The sequence below is a fragment of the Oreochromis aureus genome, linkage group 10 (genome assembly GCF_013358895.1).
Source record: "Oreochromis aureus strain Israel breed Guangdong linkage group 10, ZZ_aureus, whole genome shotgun sequence".
Taxonomy (NCBI): Eukaryota; Metazoa; Chordata; class Actinopteri; order Cichliformes; family Cichlidae; genus Oreochromis; species Oreochromis aureus.
Genome location: NC_052951.1, coordinates 34282896 through 34303573, shown reverse-complemented (window position 1 = coordinate 34303573; position 20678 = coordinate 34282896). Strand labels below are relative to the sequence as shown.

Genomic DNA, 20678 nt, shown 5'->3' with positions numbered 1-20678 from the left:
GTGTTTCCTGGAAACCCTCTCTTATCTGATCATTTCCTCATAACATTTAAATGTACAATACTTGATTACACAGCAGTGGAGAGTAGACAGTAGATGTCTTTCTGAAAGTGCTGTAACTAAGTTTAAGAATATAATCCACCCACTGTTATCATCTTCAATGCCCTGTACCAACACAGAGCAGAGCAGCTATCTGAACGCTACTCCAACAGAGGTCGATTATCTTGTTAATAATTTTACCTCCTCACTACGTACGACTCTGGATACTGTAGCTCCTGTGAAAACTAAGGCCTCAAATCAGAAGTACCTGACTCCGTGGTATAATTCTCAAACACGTAGCCTAAAGCAGATAACTCGTAAGCTGGAGAGGAAATGGCGTGTCACAAATTTAGAAGATCATCATTTAGCCTGGAGAAATAGTTTGCTGCTTTATAAGAAAGCCCTCCGCAAAGCCAGAACATCTTACTATTCAACACGTTCTCACTCCCAACTCGTCAAATGTGTGACGCATGGTCAGGCTCCCTCTGCTTCACTTATGGACGCGCAGGGTACCCCCCTCGCGTCGAGAATTGACGTGCAGGGTCCTCCTATTGAATACTATGCTGATCCCTAAACGTTGTTTATCGACGAAAAGAGATTTCCGCGCAAGAGCCTGTTGTTCGTATATTTATATATTTCCGAAATCACATTGTAGTGACGTATACAGAACACAATATATTATATAATGTAAGCAACTACCTGAGAAACAGCAGATACAGCAGATAAATTAATTATAGGTTATTACTTTTGCATTTATGGAGGGAGAGGTGTATGCTGGGTAATGGCACAGCTAGCGACACGGTGACTTTATTCACCCGCTTCGGCTGTTATCAGTCCATACAATGGGCGTTATTAGCAGAAATCAGTCCCATAGATATGGGCCATCTCCTGCTAGATTGTTCAGAAGCTTGTTCTCATCCATCCAGATGGAGGATCACTAACAGGAGCGTCTCCAGAATCCACTCTGGCTGGAATCCGGTGGATACAGCAGTGTTACAGGTAAGACCATTTAAACGGACAGCATTTATAGAATGACTATTAAAAGTCAGCGAGTGTCAATAATGTTAATGTGCTTATGTTAGTAATACACCGAGTGCTAATATAACAGCTTTAAGATGCATTTGTAGATATTATTACGTGTTTTACCGTCTTTATGGTGCTAGCTTAAAGTTACGGTGGAAACGTTAGCTTATATTGTAGTAAAGCTGTTACTGTTTAAACGATGTTAGCACAGAAATATTAGCTTCTGTCATGACTGATGAAGTTACTAGTTAATAAAGTTTCCAGTAAAGTGATTAATCGCAGCCACAGATTGACAGTAAATATCTCGATTAGCTTCAATGCATCTGTTATAAATATGTGCAAGTTTCAGTGCTTCGTTTAAACTGTATGATACTTATACTGACCCAGGGTCAGTGTGAAATACAATCCTAGCTGTGTGAACAAAGCCTGGCTCCTTTAATCCTGCATGACAAACCTCAGGATGCAGGTTATTATTACTCTTTCCTGCTGGCACACCTGTCACACCTGAGAGTCAGCTAGAAGCTTACAGTGACGTGGACATCATGCAAAGACTGCCAGACTCTGTAATACTGTAAATGATCAGTGACTCAGGTTAACACTAAACTTTAAACAGTCCCTCTGTGTCTCTGTGTGTGCTGAACATCTGGAATCAGATTGAGTCAGGCTACATCAGCTGAATCTGTTATTTGTAAATATCAATATTTTTTATTCAGGTGTGGGGATAATATGTAAAACTGCAGTGAAGCGATGTACCAGATTAATCCCTGGCCAAAGGTATCGTACTTAAATCAGACTACTGATCCAGCCACATCAGCCTTTTTTGAGGTCTGTTTAAAGTAGACTAAAAATGAACTGCAGGTTCCTGAGAGGTGGACTGTGAGCACAGAAACACATGTTCATACATACAGCTGTAGCAAGCTTACATTAATTTTAAATAGATGTGTTACTCTGATGTCTGTCTCTCTGTTAGTCCTCTGACAGACTGATGACCTGTCCAGGTGTGCTCTACCTATGACTACTGGGACAGGCTCTTGCTCCTGTAATAGAAATTTTCTATTATTCTCATTTAAAGTATTTAAGTGCTTATGCATATGCTTAGTTGTGACACTGTTATAGACTGTTCAGTGAAAGTTTCTAAAACTAGATGAACTTACTTCAGCATCAGCAGTTTGAGAAAACAACTCCCTTTACAGGTGCTGATAAGGCCAAGGGCACAAAACAGCTTAACCATTGATCTGTTAGGTTTCATAGCGAGGCACGTGAAGTGTGGTATGATCAGTTTGTAACTTCCTCCCTCTTTCTTGGAATGCAAAGAGGAGTGGGAGCACCAGTTCTGTGGCAGAGCTGACATGACTGTGAACTTTTATGTGCTAGATTTCTTATCTGAAACAGTAATATTTCAGTGACTGCTGCTTATATCACAGGTTAATACACGATACTGATCCCTGATGGGAGAATCATAACCTCTGCCAACAAAGAAGCCTGGTGGATATTTGTTTGCAGTCTGATGATGGGACACCATGCTCTGCATCTTCAAAGTTTGTCTCTTGATTATTATTCATACACAGTAATGTGAAGCATGCTCATATCTAGTATAACTGGACCAACCTGGTGCTCTTCATTTATGGAGGCTGTTGAGTCTGAATGTTGGATGTTGTGTATCTCGTGTTCTCTGGGCTTTGTTGTCCTCAGTCTTTTTGCAGGATCAGAAAACAAAACCAGGATGACCGTAAATGTTTCTTCTCCAATTGGATGATGATAAGACTGTGACACGGGATGCCACCTTTAGTCTTGTGATGAAGCAAAGCTCAGGAAGAAGTGTGATTAAATGGTACCCACATGTGTGCTGCTGAGAAGGATGTACAGGGGCACCTGCAGCCAAATCCAAGCCTCCTCAGGTTAGTTGTAGTTGCAGAATGCTTTAGGACTGAGACAGCTGAGGCATCAAATGTTTCATTAAACGGATGAAAAAGAGAAGTTTCTTCCCTGTAATTATCACTTTTTAAAATCTGTAGCAACTTCAGGTCTGTCAGCGTGCTGAGGTCACAGAAACAAGAAAAGCAGCTTCAGACTTCAGAGTGTTGTTTACAGTTTTCTGTCATCATGATCTCCCCTGAAGTTTATCACTATTAGGCAAGCAGTAAGTCCACAATACTGTAATGATGATTCTGACTTTGGTCACAGTTGCATAATATTTTAATAATATACAATTATTTTTTGTAATTCATATTTTTTCTGTTAATCAAAAATTTACTTTGTGAAATTTGTATTTGAGAATGAAGAATGTGACAATATATTTTTGTTCAATATTTAATTCATTCAGATGCAATTGTTAAATCAAAAATAAATAAAAATATATTCTAATTTAGCAAACTAATTTATCAAAAATATATATACATATATCTGTATTAGTTTTTATACATTAATTTGACAGCTGTATTGAAAATACCATATTGTATTCATACAGAATCAGTTTGGTATCATTGTTTGTCTGATTGCTGAAACTAAGAGCTAGTTTTGATCTAATGTATCCAAAGTTGAGCTCTAATGTTTCTTCACCCTTGTGTGTGTGATATGTGATTTCCTACATGCTGACAGAGCAGAGCGGCAGTTTGTGCTCACAGATGGTGACGGTGTGGAGAGACGGTGGTGTTTCCTCAGAAGAACTAGCAGAGTCACAAAGGGCACGAGTCTTTCTCACCACCTTGACTTGTTGATCAGTGGATACACTTGTCTCCCCTTTAAAGAAGATACTCTTAGAGAGAGACGATCAGAGTCATCCTTAAATGTTAGTGCTTTCAAATACACAAACATTTTTAAAGGACAAAAACGAACATCCAACTTTGACTGTAACACAATTAAATCTTTGCATGTGTGTTTTCAAACTCTCAGATGGGAAGGATATCACTATTAGACTGTCTAACCTGCAGGAGCAGCACTGAATGATCACCACACATGATCAGTTCCTGCAACATTCAGCATCTGATCTGCCATCTGTGTGCTTCTGCTTTTGGTAAGTAGAGTTACCTAACTACAGTAACTATAAACACATGCCATCCATTTCTAACAGCCTGGTTACTTCCTGTCAGTTATTTTAGAAACCATGTGGTCACCTGACCTAACACTGTTTCTTCTTCTTCCCCTTAATGTTGAAGTGTCAAATGTCAAACAGCTGGAGAGGAAACTACACCAGTGTACTGGGATGTTTCAGCAACACGTGCCAGACGCTGTTCCTTCATGGTGACATCACCAGAGACGGCCCCGCCCACCTCATGACCTCGCCATTGATCATGATGATTTTAATGATGACAGCGAGCGGAACTAAGACTGTAAAAATCAGAATGTTTAGATGCTTTCTATTTATTCATGAATACTGAGAGCCTCTTTCTGTGTTTTGTCTGTTTTGTTTTTTTTTACCTCATTTGTTACTAACAAAGTTCACCAAACTCACACAGTTTACATTCTGTATGTTTCCATCTTTACCAGCCACAGTCTACCTGCAATTAAGAAAATAATCCTTACAAATTGTCGTTTTTCTCTTTTGTAATTTTGTAATTCAGTGAATATACTGCGCTGCGTCTCACATTGCTTTAAGTTTTTCCAGTGTCCAGTTATTTTTTACTGTTGTTTGAACTCTCTGCATGTTTGACCCTGTAGACTGTTTGATGGACTGCTTGTCTTCCTGTTTGTAACCGCCGCCTGTTTTTGACTAAAGATTTGGATTTCTGACTTTAACACAGCCTCTGCGTGTCCTCCCTTTGTGTCCTCTTCCTCTGTGAATGTGTTGCATGTGTCACAGATTCATTTATTAACAGCTTTCCCACAGTCAGTTGCATCAGCATTCATTCACAGCACATTTCAGAAGGATTCAGATTAATACAGTGATCTTATAGTCAGAATTATCCTGACAGACTGTAAATTATCTTTCATCAGGTCAATTTTAAAGTTCAGTATTTCAAAGCAGGAGTTATGAAGAATCATACTGGCATTAGGACTGTAACAATATGTACTAACAAAGTCAAAGTTTTTTAATTATGCTAGAATATTGGAAGACAATCAGCTTTTAGTGTTTTCTGCATATTAATTATACTGAAATAGAGACGGTGACCATAACTGTACAGAAGCACTAAACAATTGACAATCTAACAAACATCATTGGCCTGAGCCGTCATGCACAGTGAGTCTGATCCTGTGCTGTGAGAGTCTGACAAGCATGTTTCTGGTCAGTTTGGAAGAAATAACATCACAATGTTGATCTTTTTTTAATATTCCTTCTCTTTTACAACATAAACTGTGATCAAAGCTACTTATGTTCACAGCATGTAATAATAGTGACAGTCCAGGGCATTGTGGTCTGTTGAGCTAGGGTTAGGGTTAGCAATTCAGACATATGTAATCAATCTCTTGCTGGATATAACAAACACCTTGGAATTCATATTATAATTTGATTTTCATGAAATATTCATATTCAGTATCAGTCATTTTATATTATAACCACGTATCCACCCAGGCTCATGGTGGGGCAGGGCTCTGTCCTGGGATGCTTGAGTGAAAGGTAATGTACACCCTGACCAGGTATCCAGTCTGTCACAGTTGTTTTCAATATTTGGTTCTAAAATATGAGTGAAAACAAAAATCCAACTAGGATTCTTGCATATGATGGATGAAGTCTGTCTTTGACTGTATTGTCCAGCTGATCCATCAAACCCCCAGCAGGTGAACCTTATTCATGACATAACACAGTAACAATGTAAAAAATTAAACAGCAACAGTGTGAATGTAAAGTGCATTCTAAACTCCTCTTCAATAAATTATTTGGATGTGCAGTGAGTCATTCAGGACTGTAAAACGTGAACTACAGAACCCAGAGTCTTCATCATTAAATCCCTGGTTGCTTCATTTTTCTATCCTATATCAGATACTTTAAAGGTTTTAGTAAAGTTGCATTCTCATGGTGAGGCAAAGTGCTTTATGTGTGTGTGCGTGCGTGTCATGAACGGCTGTAAAAGCCCTTTAATTACAGAACAAAGCGGGGTTTGAGTTCCTACGGCGGACAGCTAATAACAGGAATCGGACGCGGTCCACCCTAGTCCACAGCAACCACCATAGCAACCGCCTAGCATGTCTTTAAAAACATATTCTGTCTTCATAACTATCAAAAACGTGAAATGATTTGTAAAGTGTGAAAGCATTACAGCTGCAGAGAGCTATGGCGGTATCTTTGGAAGCTGTTTACATAGCTAATAATATACGATGTAACCATGGAGACAGTCAGTCACGTGAGCTAGCGGTGCATGTTTACTACAGTGATTAAGGTGATTGTGTGCACAGCGTCCACACGCTGCAGAGGGTAAAGACATTACTTCAGTATTGTTTTCTATTTATATATGTTTGCCTTCTGCTGACCATCACCTCAGGTTCACCATTACAGTTTCAGCATACAGATGCACACTGTTAAATATGAACACATTCAAAAAAAATCATGTCTCAGAAATAACCACAGCTGTTCATGTTTGTCATTAAAGTTTTATTTGTAAGAAAATTGTGAACTTCAAATTGTGTATCAAATCAAAGAACATTTGACAAGTCTGAGTCATTTCTTTGCCCTATGAGAGCTGGAATAAATACATATCCTGACAGTTACAGTTGAAACAGTAGAGACAGGTAGAAATGGGCTCAGATTAATCTTTGCTTAGTCAGATACCTCCTGTGTTGGCCTTAACCCAAATTTCCCTCGGGGTCAACCTCCAGGATCAATAAAGTTTTATTGAATTGAATCATATTAAAAAACAAACAATAGCACGAGTTTGCATCCATTTCCAAATTGTAGTAAAGCAGCCCAGTCTCATAAATAGGTAACAGAAATGTCTCTAATGTAGACGTGTACAGTCTAGTGTAAGCATTAAAAGATCATAAAGGAAACACTACTATTTATGTGAAACTAATTGTAATAAAAATGAACAGGTGATTTACAGATTTATAAGAAAGAATCTGAAAACAACACTTTTTTTGGTCTAAGTGGTCAAAGTAGAAAACAGAACTGATGTTCAAGAACAAACCGTAGCTGCACTAATATTACACATCTCCATTGTTGTGGTGAACAATGTTGCTTTTAAAACCACATGCAGTGTGTGACCATGACTGTCCACTGAGACCATGAACGCCACTTCGCTGAAGCATTCTTCTTCTTCTTCTTCTTCTTGCCATCAGAATGGAAGCAGACAGAGCACGAGCTGCTTTGATCTACTGAAAGGAAAAAGCAGAACATCTGAGCTGAAACCATTAAGATAGAAACAATTGTTCAATGCAGTCTCTCAGGTAGCTTAGCCTGTTACAACTGTTGATACAAGCTCAGTACAGTTAACACACAGTGTCAGGGAACTCCAGTGTGGGAACTAGTGGCTTTAGGTTGATAGTCATTTAACTTTCATCCATTCATTCATTTAATTCAGGAGGAAGAAATGTCAGGCTGGTGCAGGCTGGTTACATGCATTTGGTCCCATGCTGTCTTTAACCAAATGACTTGGTTCACTTTATGGCTGGGCTGTATGTGGGGTTATATCATGTTAATTGGGCAGGAGTACCTGTCCCCTGTTAGGCTTAGAAGGTTTCTCCATAAGCAGAGCTTCTAACTCTTATAGCTTTTAGCACATCTGTAGCTGTGCAGGCTGACAGGTTTTTGATGGCTCTTTTTACCCCACACTGGTTGTGAGTGTGTAAATAGCCCCACTAGTTCTTTTGGGTTGCAGTTAACTTGGGAGGAAGGGGGGGGGGTCTGCCAGGACTAGATGAATAAAAATGATCTGGGATACATAAATTTCATAATGCATGCATATATCTCTATCAATTAAACCTGGCCTGAGTGCTGCCATTTTTTACATTCAGTTATTTCTCTTAGAAGTGTTGGATCTAAATAATGAATGTGTTACAGTTAAAGTGACACTGGTCAGTGTAAATGGCTCATTGGGACATAGAAACCTTTATATTAGATACCATCACCTGATATCGAGTGTCAAACAATATCAAAGCTGTAAAAGCTGTTTACAGTCAGAATGTATAAAAACTATGATTGTAAATAAATTCAAACAAGTGAGCTTTTCTCTTTGTGCTGAATATCAACACTGTGACTTCTTAGACTGTAAGATAGAATTTACTAAATGGTTGATGTACATGAAAAATATGTCCATAATCACAAATGACCATGAGAGCCAGTAGAATTAATTCAACTGGACACTCAAAAGACGTCCTTAAATGTTCTTTAAGTGGCAGAACAAACAAACAAACAGTTAATCGCTTACTTGAGATGAAATCTGCTCAGCTACTTTGAAAACAGCTTCTAACTGGTTCCTCCTTTAACAGGATGACTGCTCAGGGGTAAGGCCATCATGCAGTCCAACAACCTTTATAGTTCTGCTTTGATTCACCAGGAACTATTAGGGAAACCTTTCAGCGCCTCCTGTGAAAGACACAGGCATAAACACAAACATTTATTACCATGTTCCACAGGCTTCCAGTTTGATTTTCTCATCCTGTGGACAACAACGTACAGAGATGCAGGTTTATGTTAACTTTTGTAAGGTTTCTTTACTGAACACATCCAGCTGCAGCTCCACTGTGATCCTGAACTGGATAAGCGCTTAAGAAAATATGTCAATAAATGGACAAACATCAGCTTACTATATTTATCCAAACAGACTGGACCAATAATGCTTCACTGAGTTTAACAGTCTCTTCTATGTAAGAATGTCTCGTGATGGACCTGCAAACTTGACAACAAAGGTTTTTCAGACTACATGTAGCTGTCCTCTATGTCAGCTCACACATTTACATTCATGTCACACTTATTTCTGCTTTCTCATTTTTATCATTATTACTTACATTTTGATTGGATACCTTGAGTTTGTAAAAGATCAGATTACATAATTGGGATACAATTCAATACAATTCATGTATCCAATTCAGGGTTGCGGGAGGATGAAGCCTATCCCAGCTGATACAGGACAAAGACAGGCTGCCAGTTATCGCAGGGCTAAGACAATACGTGTGACAGAAAATCCACTTAGATGTTTGATATTTCTAATAATAATCATAATTATGACTATTAATTAAAATATTATTTAAAGGTTTCTTTATAAATACATTTGAATTTTTTTATAACCCCTAGAATATAAACCTGAGCTGTTTCAGATTCTGACCTCTGACCTCAGTGACCAGGCTGTGTCCTCACTGCAGCTCCCTCTTGGAAGTACGTCTGCTTCTTGTCTCCCCCCAGTGATGACCGCCTGCCCTTAATATCACGTACTGTACCTGAGGAACAAAAAAGGACAAACACTTGCCTTCATTTAAGAAGTACATTCATACAGAGGTAATCTATGGAAACACACTAGTTCACCCTTTGGGAGGAATCAGTTCCTGTGAAACATTTCTGTAAATCAACATCATGGAGAATGAAATGAGTTCTTCAGGTGACTCAGCAGTCCCACACTGACAAATGAAACTTCTGTGGAAGAAGAATCAGGATGTTTTTGATTTCCAATCCAGTTAAACTATTAAGGATGAAGTAGGAGTCCTCATCTTTGCTCTTCTGAAATCTTTGTTAAACAACAACAAACATAAATTAGTAACAAAAATACAGCTGAGTAGAGGCTTTACAAATCACCAGCAGCCATAAATTAATTAATTAATAAATAAATGTAAATTTTAATTGTCAAATGTTTCTGAGCCATCTTCAACCTGCTTTTAACACATTAAAGTCCCACAGTCAATGCAGCCTGACTCAATCCTAAATGTTCAGCACACACAGAGACACAGAGGGACTGTTTAAAGTTTAGTGTTAACCTGAGTCACTGATCATTTACAGTATTACAGAGTCTGGCAGTCTTTGCATGATGTCCACGTCACTGTAAGCTTCTAGCTGACTCTCAGGTGTGACAGGTGTGCCAGCAGGAAAGAGTAATAATAACCTGCATCCTGAGGTTTGTCATGCAGGATTAAAGGAGCCAGGCTTTGTTCACACAGCTAGGATTGTATTTCACACTGACCCTGGGTCAGTATAAGTATCATACAGTTTAAACGAAGCACTGAAACTTGCACATATTTATAACAGATGCATTGAAGCTAATCGAGATATTTACTGTCAATCTGTGGCTGCGATTAATCACTTTACTGGAAACTTTATTAACTAGTAACTTCATCAGTCATGACAGAAGCTAATATTTCTGTGCTAACATCGTTTAAACAGTAACAGCTTTACTACAATATAAGCTAACGTTTCCACCGTAACTTTAAGCTAGCACCATAAAGACGGTAAAACACGTAATAATATCTACAAATGCATCTTAAAGCTGTTATATTAGCACTCGGTGTATTACTAACATAAGCACATTAACATTATTGACACTCGCTGACTTTTAATAGTCATTCTATAAATGCTGTCCGTTTAAATGGTCTTACCTGTAACACTGCTGTATCCACCGGATTCCAGCCAGAGTGGATTCTGGAGACGCTCCTGTTAGTGATCCTCCATCTGGATGGATGAGAACAAGCTTCTGAACAATCTAGCAGGTGGATGGCCCATATCTATGGGACTGATTTCTGCTAATAACGCCCATTGTATGGACTGATAACAGCCGAAGCGGGTGAATAAAGTCACCGTGTCGCTAGCTGTGCCATTACCCAGCATACACCTCTCCCTCCATAAATGCAAAAGTAATAGCCTATAATTAATTTATCTGCTGTATCTGCTGTTTCTCAGGTAGTTGTTTACATTATATAATATATTGTGTTCAGTACACGTCACTACAATGTGATTTCGGAAATATATAAATATACGAACAACAGGCTCTTGCGCGGAAATCTCTTTTCGTCGATAAACAACGATTAGGGATCAGCATAGTATTCAATAGGAGGACCCTGCACGTCAATTCTCGACGCGAGGGGGGTACCCTGCGCGTCCATAAGTGAAGCAGAGGGAGCCTGACCATGCGTCACACATTTGACGAGTTGGGAGTGAGAACGTGTTGTAGTATTCGTCACTGATTGAAGAAAATCAGAACAACTCTAGTTTTCTCTTCAGCACTGTAGCCAGGCTGACAAACAGTCAGAGCTCTACTGAGCCAACCATCCCTTTAGCGTTAACTAGTAATGACTTCATGAACTTCTTCACAAATAAAATTTTAATCATTAGAGAAAAACTTACCCATAATCATCCCACAGATGTAATATTATCTACAGCTACTTTTAGTACCATTGATGTTAAGTTAGACTCTTTTTCTCCAGTTGATCTTTCTGAGTTAACTTCAATAATTAATTCCTCCAAACCATCAACGTGTCTTTTAGACCCCATTCCTACAAAACTGCTCAAAGAAGTCCTGCCATTAATTAATTCTTCGATCTTAAATATGATCAACCTATCTCTAATAATCGGCTATGTACCACAGGCCTTCAAGGTGGCTGTAGTTAAACCTTTACTCAAAAAGCATCTCTAGACCCAGCTGTCTTAGCTAATTATAGGCCAATCTCCAACCTTCCTTTCATATCAAACATCCTTGAAAGAGTAGTTGTCAAACAGCTAACAGATCAGCTGCAGAGGAATGGCTTATTTGAAGAGTTTCAGTCAGGTTTCAGAGCTCATCACAGCACAGAAACAGCTTTAGTGAAGGTTACAAATGATCTTCTTATGGCCTCTGACAGTGGACTCATCTCTGTGCTTGTCCTGCTAGACCTCAGTGCAGCGTTCGATACTGTCGACCATAATATCCTATTAGAGCGATTAGAACATGCTGTAGGTATTACAGGTACTGCACTGCAGTGGTTTGTATCATATCTATCTAATAGACTCTAATTTGTTCATGTAAATGGAGAGTCCTCTTCACACGTTGAGGTTAATTATGGTGTTCCACAGGGTTCAGTGCTAGGACCAATTCTATTTACATTATACATGCTTCCCTTAGGCAGCATCATTAGAAGACATAGCATAAATTTTCACTGCTATGCAGATGACACGCAGCTCTATCTATCCATGAAGCCAGGTAACACACACCAATTAGTTAAACTGCAGGAATGTCTTAAAGACATAAAGACCTGGATGGCCGCTAACTTTCTGCTTCTTAATTCAGATCAAACTGAAAACTTAATGTATTTGGCGCTGAAAATCTTAGAAATATGGTATCTAACCAGATTCTTACTCTGGATGGCATTACCTTGGCCTCCAGTAATGCTGTGAGGAACCTTGGAGTGCTTTTTGCTCAGGATATGTCCTTCAATGCACATATTAAACCAATATGTATGACTGCTTTCCACATCTCTAAAATGAGAGATATCCCCTCTCAGAGTGATGCTGAAAAACTAGTTCATGCATTTATTACTTCCAGGCTGGACTACTGTAATTCTTTATTATCAGGATGTCCTAAAAACTCCCTGAAAAGCCTTCAGCTGATCCAAAATGCTGCAGCAAGAGTCCTGACAGGGACTAGAAAGAGAGCAGATTTCTCCTGTTTTGGCTTCCTTCATTGGCTTCCTGTTAAATCCAGAATTGAATTCAAAATCCTGCTCCTCACATACAAGGTCTTAAATAATCAGGCCCCATCTTATCTTAATGACCTTGTAGTACCATATCACCCCATTAGAGCACTTCGCTCTCGCACTGCAGGCCTACTTGTTGTTCCTAGAGTATTTAAAAGTAGAATGGGAGGCAGAGCCTTCAGTTTTCAGGCCCCTCTTCTGTGGAACCAGCTTCCAGTTTGGATTCAGGAGACAGACACTATCTCTACTTTTAAGATTAGGCTTCAAACGTTCCTTTTTGCTAAAGCATATAGTTAGGGCTGGACCAGGTGACCCTGAATCCTCCCTTAGTTATGCTGCAATAGATGTAGAGTGCTGGGGGATTTCCCATGATGCATTGAGTATTTCATTTTCAGTCAACTTTCTCACTCAACATGTGTTAATAGACCGTTCTGCTGAATCACACTTTTTTTTAATCTCTGTCTCTCTTCCACAGCATGTCTTTATCCTGTCTTTCTTCTCTCATCCCAACCGGTTGCAGCAGATGGCCCCGCCCCTCCCTGAGCCTGGTTCTACCAGAGGTGTCTTCGTGTTACAGTTTTTCTCGATTGCTTAAACAGTATAACCAATCTTTTGAAATGAAATTTCAAAACCACAATGCTATTTGTCAAAAAGCACACCCATTTCCCTGAACTATACATACTATTCCCCTGCTTTAACACCTGAGTCTGATTTAGTGAACTCTTACTGCAAAACTCTATACACATATCCCTAGATTTTTCAGTGCCGACACCATGTGGTCATTTAGAAAGCACTAGCATTCAATAATGTTAACTGAAGTCTAAGTCAAATTTGAGTTGCTTCACTGTTGCCTCCATCATCAGAACCTTCAGGGAGGAAAACAGGTAGGTGTACTTGCAGTAAAACTGCTCTGTGCAGTAACTTTTGAGTTACTGAACTCAAGTTTCTTGAGTTTCAGTATGTTTCCATTTTTTTCTTGTACAAAGTTACAGTAAATGAGTGCTTGTATATTTTTAGGACACAGAGACAACCACCTGGTGGAGGCAGGTTAAGGCTTTTGCCAGAGGAGCAAGAGAGGGAACTTGTAAACATGATAATTGCCAATACTGTAATCCGCCTGCAAGAGATTCAAAGGAGAGTGATCAAGGCTGATCATCATTTTCGAGGGATAAATGTCATCAGCTTCTTCACAATTGACCGCATCCTCCAAAAGAAAAGAATCAATTTCGGATGAAACAGGCATACCGCGCCTCCTTTGAATGAAACTCTGACAGAGTAAAAAACCAATGAATGGAATATGTTCAGGTATGAGTTTTGATATTGTGTGAAGTATTGTGTTCCATCACAGCATTGCAGTTTATGCTGCCATTTTTGCACTCTTGAACTGTGGTTCAGGGTAGAGATTTACCCTCCTGTGTTATTTGTTTTGCAGAGAATCTTTGAGATTGAAGGACGACCTGTTCTCCATGAAATTATCTTTTTGGATGAGGCTGGTTTTAACCTGACCAAAAGGAGGAGAAGGGGGAGGAACATAATTGGCAGTCGGGCTATTATAAATGTCCCTGGTCAGCGTCGAGGGAATGTCACTCTGTGCGCAGCCCTCAGCCAACAGGGGGCATTCCACCGGAATTCTAGGACCCTATAACACTATGCTTCTTCTTGATTTTCTTGATGGTCTAAACCAGGGGTGTCCAAACTTTTTTCACTGAGGGCCACATACATAAAAATATAGGAGGGGCTGGGCCACTTACTAGAAATGAGGTATATAACCTTAACTTTACTGTATTAAAAATCACTTAAAAGTGGTCAAATGTGTTATATTGTTGAATATAATTAAAGACAAAACTGCCTTCATCACAGCTTTCCATAAATGGATCTTTATTGATTTATTCAGAAAAAGCTTTGGTAGCTCATTCTCAGAACAGCAGCAGATTTCTTCTTGGACAGCAGATTTACAGCACAGAGGAAAAACAATAAAGGGGAAAATGGGACGGGGACATTTCAAGCTTGTTATTTAAGTTCTTAGGCTTAGCAGCACACCTATTAACGTTCGTTTGAAACGGTTATCAACATTAACAGACTGAACTGGACTTAATAACAGGAGTGCATATAATTTTAGTAAATTATTCTGGTGAGCATCAGCTGTGCTGGGTATGTAAATCGGGCCATCCAGCCGCGGTGCTGATCCGACGCCACTCGTGCCAAAAATCCAGACAAATGTCACTTGATGAAGGAGCAGATCTGCATCAGATGAGATCAGCTGACTTTGCGTGTGCGTGCGCTGTGCACAGCGGTGTGTACTCTGTGTGTTAACAAGAAAAACGCATATAAGAAAGTGGTGCGCAAAAGCAGGGTAGTGACAGAATTGATGCGCATTATTGATATTTGAAGCGTGTGTACCTGCACATGCATGCTTATTAACACACGGGTACTGTGGAATATATTTTTACTCACCTAAAGCGCTCGTGCTCTCGTCCACTCCCCGCAAAAAAAATTTGCAGTGGTGCGGTGTCTGTGGCATCGGTGCTCGGATCACATGCGATGGAGTAAAAATCAAAAGCACAGCTTTATCAGACAGTTGCAGTTTAATGTTGGCTGACAGTCTTCAGTGCGTGGCACAACTGTATTTCTGGACATGCTGACGTTGTTGAAGTCCTGCACTGTTTCCAGGCACATTATTTCGGTGACTTTAACGAGGCCGTGTTTTATGAGGTCTCCATCTGTAAAAGGCTTGCCATGTTTTGCGATGAGTTGGGCGACCTCATAGCTGCTATTGGAGCCTTTTCCTGGACAATTTGAGCACGAAACAAATACTGTTGCTGACCCCGCAGGAGAGCTACCCTTTGCTTTAATTTCTGCTCTCGCTCAGCACCGGTGTAGGATGCATAGGCCTGATGTTTGGTCTCATAATGACGTCGTACATTATACTCTTTCATAACTGCCACAGTTTCAGTGCAGATCAAACAGACACACTTCCCCTTTAATTCTTTGAAGAAATATTCACTCTCCCACCGTGTCTGAAATTTTCTGCACTCACTTTCTACCTTTTGCTTCTTTGGTTCTGCCATGTTTGGTAACTTGGGGTAAATTTCTTCTGTGATTGTCCTTTTTGGTGGAGCAACTGCCTTGATCATCGGTAGCTCCCCCTAGTGTTAAAACTAAGAAGTGCAATACACTCAAGCAAAAGTTGAAGTGCGGGCCATTTTATAGTCTATTTATAAAATTACTTGCGGGCCAATTAAAGACAATATATGTTCCAGCTGGACTACAGGGAACCAGCACAGCCAGAGCAGCCTCACTACGTTGTTGTGTGGGATAACGTCAGCTTCCATTGCACTACTCTGGTTCATGACTGGTTTACCAATAACCCAAAGTTTTCTAACATCTTTCTGCCTGCATACTCTCCCTTTCTAAACCCGCTAGAGGAGTTATTTTTGGCATGGCGGTGGAAGGTGTACGACAGAGAACCTCATGTCTGTGTTCACCTCCTCCAGGCCATGGAAGAAGCCTGCCTAGACATATCAGTAGATGCATGCCAGGGGTGGATCAGGCATGGAAGAGGATTTTACCCTCGCTGCCTGGCTAGTGCCAATATAGCCTGTGATGTGGATGAGATTCTCTGGCCTGACACAGACCAAAGACAGGATGCTGAGGTGGAATGATGTTTTTGGTGTGTGTTGTACTGTATGGTACATGAATAAAAATGTGCCACTGTATATACATTGGTTGTTTCTTTTCCATTCATCATGTGGAAAGGATTTTGAGGGGAAGAACCACAAGCAACATAACTTGCCAGTTTTGGAAATATTGTTTTTAATTTATTGCACCAATGTGTAAGACTATGTTGTAGTGTGTGTGTATTTTTGAGGCCTTGTGTCTGATGTCTGTGGGGAAAATGTGGTTTTTCAGCAAGAATGGTTTTGAGTGTAGAACTTAATTTTGACCTGAAAATAAGATGTTTGGGAAATTGGGTGAGACGTTATGAATTTGTGTTTACTGTTTTGAGAATACAAGGCATAGTTTCAAGAAATTTGTTTAAGCAATTGAGAAAAACTGTAAAAGGGAGTTTTTCCTTCCCACTGTCGCCAACATGCTTGCTTATAGGGGGTCATATGATTGTTGGGTTTTCTCTCTGTATGTATTATTGTAGGGTCTACCTTACAATATCAAAGCGCCTTGAGCAACTGTTGTTGTGATTTGGTGGTATAAAAATAAAATTGAATTGAATTGAATTGAAATTAATTGAATGGACCATTCACACTTCCACTGCCGAAGCCGCTGCACTGAGCTGTGGCTGAAGGTGGTTGCTGCCTGTCGTGGTGGTAACCCCCAAACCAAATGGTGTAAACCAGAGGTGAAAGGAGCTACCAGACTGAAGGAGGCCTATTGGAATTGGTTGGCCAGGGACCTCGGAGGCAGTTCATAGGTACTGACAGGCCAAGCAGAACGTGGCTTGGGCAGTGGCTGAAGCAAAAACTCGGGTAGGAGGAGTTTGGAGAGGCCGTGGAAAAAGACTTTCAGACTGCCTGGAAGAGATCCTGGCAAACCGACAGGCGACTATGTATAGTGCAGTTGGAGTGCTACTGACTTTGACTGAGAACATTGTCGGGCGGCGGAAGGAATACTTCGAGGACCTCCTTAATCCCACTGCCACGGAGGGTGCATGGCAGTTTGCCCAACCAGTCTACATGTGTTTTGTGGACATCCATGAGCAAAGGCCATAATATCACCATATTACCAGCCGACAAGGTGAGGTGCACTGTTGTTCTAAACACAACAGATTGTCACACAAAAATTACTACAGTCCTCAGTGACCACAATACCAATCAAGCCTTAAAACAAGACCGCACAAGCAACTACAAAAGAGAGTTGTCAGTTGCTTTCAAGAACTTGAAAAGGACGAAGTCATTGACTGTCCTATCACTGTCTGTACCCACGAGATGCTATACGCTGTATTTAGACTTTTTATTATTATTATTATTATTATTACAATTTTTTATTTTCAACTAAAAAGTGGAGTATAACACATAATACATAAAAACAAAATATCCAGAAATGCCCCACTTTAAACTTTTTACATTTTGAGAATAAAGCAATCAGAAAACAGACAAACAAACAAACAAACAAAACAACAAAAACAAAAACAAAACACATGGAGAGAGAAGGCAACAATGTCATACATAAACCTCAGTAAGAAATAAAACACAGCACTTAAGTCTCTAAACAGATGAAATTTCAACAAAGTCCGGTTGAAGAGGCTTAATAAAATTGACCCACTCGCACCATAGCTTGGCAAAAACATTCTTCTTAAGACGAATTGAGAATATAATTGATTTCATTACATAAATCTTATTCACAATGGCCATCCAATCTGACATAGTGGGGGACGCAGAAAGGAGCTAGCATATTGTAACTGCTTTTTTGGCAGCTGCCACAAGGATCCTAAAAGGATATTTATTTATCATGCCCTGCAGATTATCAAGATTAGTTAAAAATATAGTAGAGAATTGTAAAGGTATAGGGCTTTGGAGCGTGATGTCACTGGAGGTGGGCCACGCCCCTTTCCGCCATGACAGTAGGCTAGACACAGGCCGTTTATCAATGCCCAAGTACGCGAGTACGTACTCGCGTGCTCGGTGAGTACGTACCCGCCGAGAACGCACGGGAGTACGTACCCGCCGAGAACGCGAGCACGGACTCGCTGGCCGTTTCTCAATTCTCGGGCACGCGAGCACGGGACTCGTGATTTGTACAGTCGGAACACCTGCGTGCGTGATGATGTCACAGGTCCGGAGTTTTACTGCCGTCCCTCTTAATGTAACTGTAAGTAACATGTTATGAAGCTTACCTTTAATCACAGCCAAACCGGTTTACTCAGGAACAAATAACACACTGAAATAAACCAAACATTAACATTTAGAAGTGATCTACGTGACTTATATATCATTTTAACCTCAGTAGTGAAACCTCTATTAATAAAAATAGTGTACATGTACATACGTGTACATACCTTAATAAAAACAAGCAGGTGAGATGTTAGAACGCTTTTATTTCTATTCTAGTGGACACTCAATACTATAGACAGCTGCTGGGGTTTCTTTAACCTCAGTAGTGAGAAGACCGCGAGCGGGGCGATGTGCCGGGAGTCCGCTGTTGAGTTTTGGACGCAATGCATTCTGGGATATATAGCTGTCCCAAGTCTACACCGATGCATGCTCGATAAAATGGGCGGATCGAGAACACATCCGGGACTTTTTCGCGTTCTCGGCTTGATGCGTGCCAATTGGAACAGTACTTGGTCTCCGACTGATGACGTATCACGAGTACACGAGAACGCAAGTACGCACAAGTACGCATATTGATAAACGCCCACAGGATACAGCTTCAGCTATGGTTCGTACGTGTTGTGTTATCAGTTGCAATGTTTGATCACACGATCGTGAAGGCAAGAAGCTGGATAATGGGCTCTCTTTTCATCGTTTTTCAACCTGGAGGCAATGTGAGGGATCCCATGTATCCGATATTACTAAACAAAGACGTCAGGCTTGCATTGCAGCGGTGAGACGAGCGGATCGAGTTCTGTGCAATCCCCAGCTTTTTGTTGGTTTGGTCTCCGCATCTTCTTTCCGGTGAGTTCTAAATTAATTCATATCACTATTAAAATGCTTTTAGTGTTATTTTCAATGTGCTGAGGTCATAGATAATGAGATAAAACATGCTAATGTGTGATGCTGCAGAACCACGTCATGTCATCATGTCGACTGAGTAGCTTATGATTTAGCATTATTGCAGGCAAACCAGCATATGAAATGGATGTAACAAATCCAGACTGGGCACCAACACTGCTCATGGGCCTCTAAAACATACTAAATTGCTCTCATTGTACACTAATCCGCACATAACTTCCAGATGAATCACACACCTGTCATGTGCACTAATTTTATCTTACCGCCTTTGTCCTATCCCAATCTTTGCATACCTTGTCTGTGGAGTCAGCACATACACAGCAAACCAGTTTAAGAATTATAAATCCTGGAGGCCCACATCCAATTCACGAACGGCTGGGTGCAAGATTTGTCCATCTTTATGCCTCACGCTGCGACAACTGTACGTTGTCGTTAAGACATAGGTAAGTCGGTTTGAACATGATAACTTTCTAAACAACTTCCTTGTTACAGTTTTTGATTTGCACGTACAGCCAAACCATCTATATTAGCCTTGGTTCATTACAGACCTTTTATTAAAAGTGGTTTTTGTGTGTTTCAGGTACTGCACTCACAACGACTGAATGAAACTGCACTGTGACCTCGTTGTGTGGACACAGAGAGACCTTCTGTCATACGCATCTTCCCTGATGTGGATTTCTGGGAACCACGTTTAAAGCAAGCACAAGACTTCTTTCTTAAAGTGTGTCTTCCTGAACTTGTTGGGAAATACTTCTCCAAACAACGTGCTGCTCTAAATAGCCTGTAATGTTTCATTTTGTGGTTCAAGATTGATGCCAGCTGTGTGTTGCCATGTAAATAGTTTGCATTTCATTTCTATGTACTTGCTAAGTACATGTGAACAGATCAAGAATAAAAAACAAACATGTATACTATTCTTTTCTGTTTTATTGAAACTACTTCACACAAAGTACAATTATTTACAATGAACCACACATGCAACACAACAGCTTTATGAATACTCAACAAGAGCAAGTTTCATTTGGCGCTGGTTTGACAACCACACTGGGGCACATATTCACCAAAACACAGCAAACCTTAACAATCTTATCAAGCAGTGTTGTGTTTATTTCTGCTCTGCCCTGTTCATTGCACACACAATGCTTCGTCTGCCCTTTAGCTTCTGTGATGCTGTCTGTCCGATCACCACTGTCCACATTTACAGGTGGTACCTCAACCTCCACTTGTCCAACACAACTGCTGTCCACAGCTATGACATTGTGATTTTGTTGTTGTTCTTCTGTCAGATCTTCATCGATTACTTCTGCACGGGCACACCTTCAGACTCTGCAGCTGCATAAAAGCCTGTAAGATAAAATTAGTGCACATGACAGGTGTGTGATTCATCTGGAAGTTATGTGCGGATTAGTG

At 40.2% G+C, this 20678-nt stretch overlaps 2 long non-coding RNA genes across 3 annotated transcripts; one reads left to right on the top strand and one right to left on the bottom strand.

Moving 5' to 3' along the window:
• Positions 1-2524: 2524 nt before the first annotated feature.
• Positions 2525-4734, top strand: LOC120442310. Of its 2 annotated transcripts, XR_005614664.1 has the most exons (6): positions 2525-2597; positions 2752-2957; positions 3075-3199; positions 3658-3847; positions 3952-4072; positions 4215-4715. It is a non-coding gene; the product is annotated as an uncharacterized LOC120442310 (long non-coding RNA). The 2 variants fall into 2 exon arrangements; XR_005614663.1 differs by lacking the exon at positions 2525-2597 and having other exon boundaries at positions 2612-2957; positions 4215-4734.
• Positions 4735-7251: 2517 nt separating this feature from the next.
• On the bottom strand, positions 7252-9751 carry LOC120442176. Its single transcript, XR_005614541.1, has 3 exons — positions 9262-9751; positions 8358-8515; positions 7252-7305 (listed from the first exon to the last, which is right to left on the bottom strand). It is a non-coding gene; the product is annotated as an uncharacterized LOC120442176 (long non-coding RNA).
• Positions 9752-20678: the final 10927 nt, after the last annotated feature.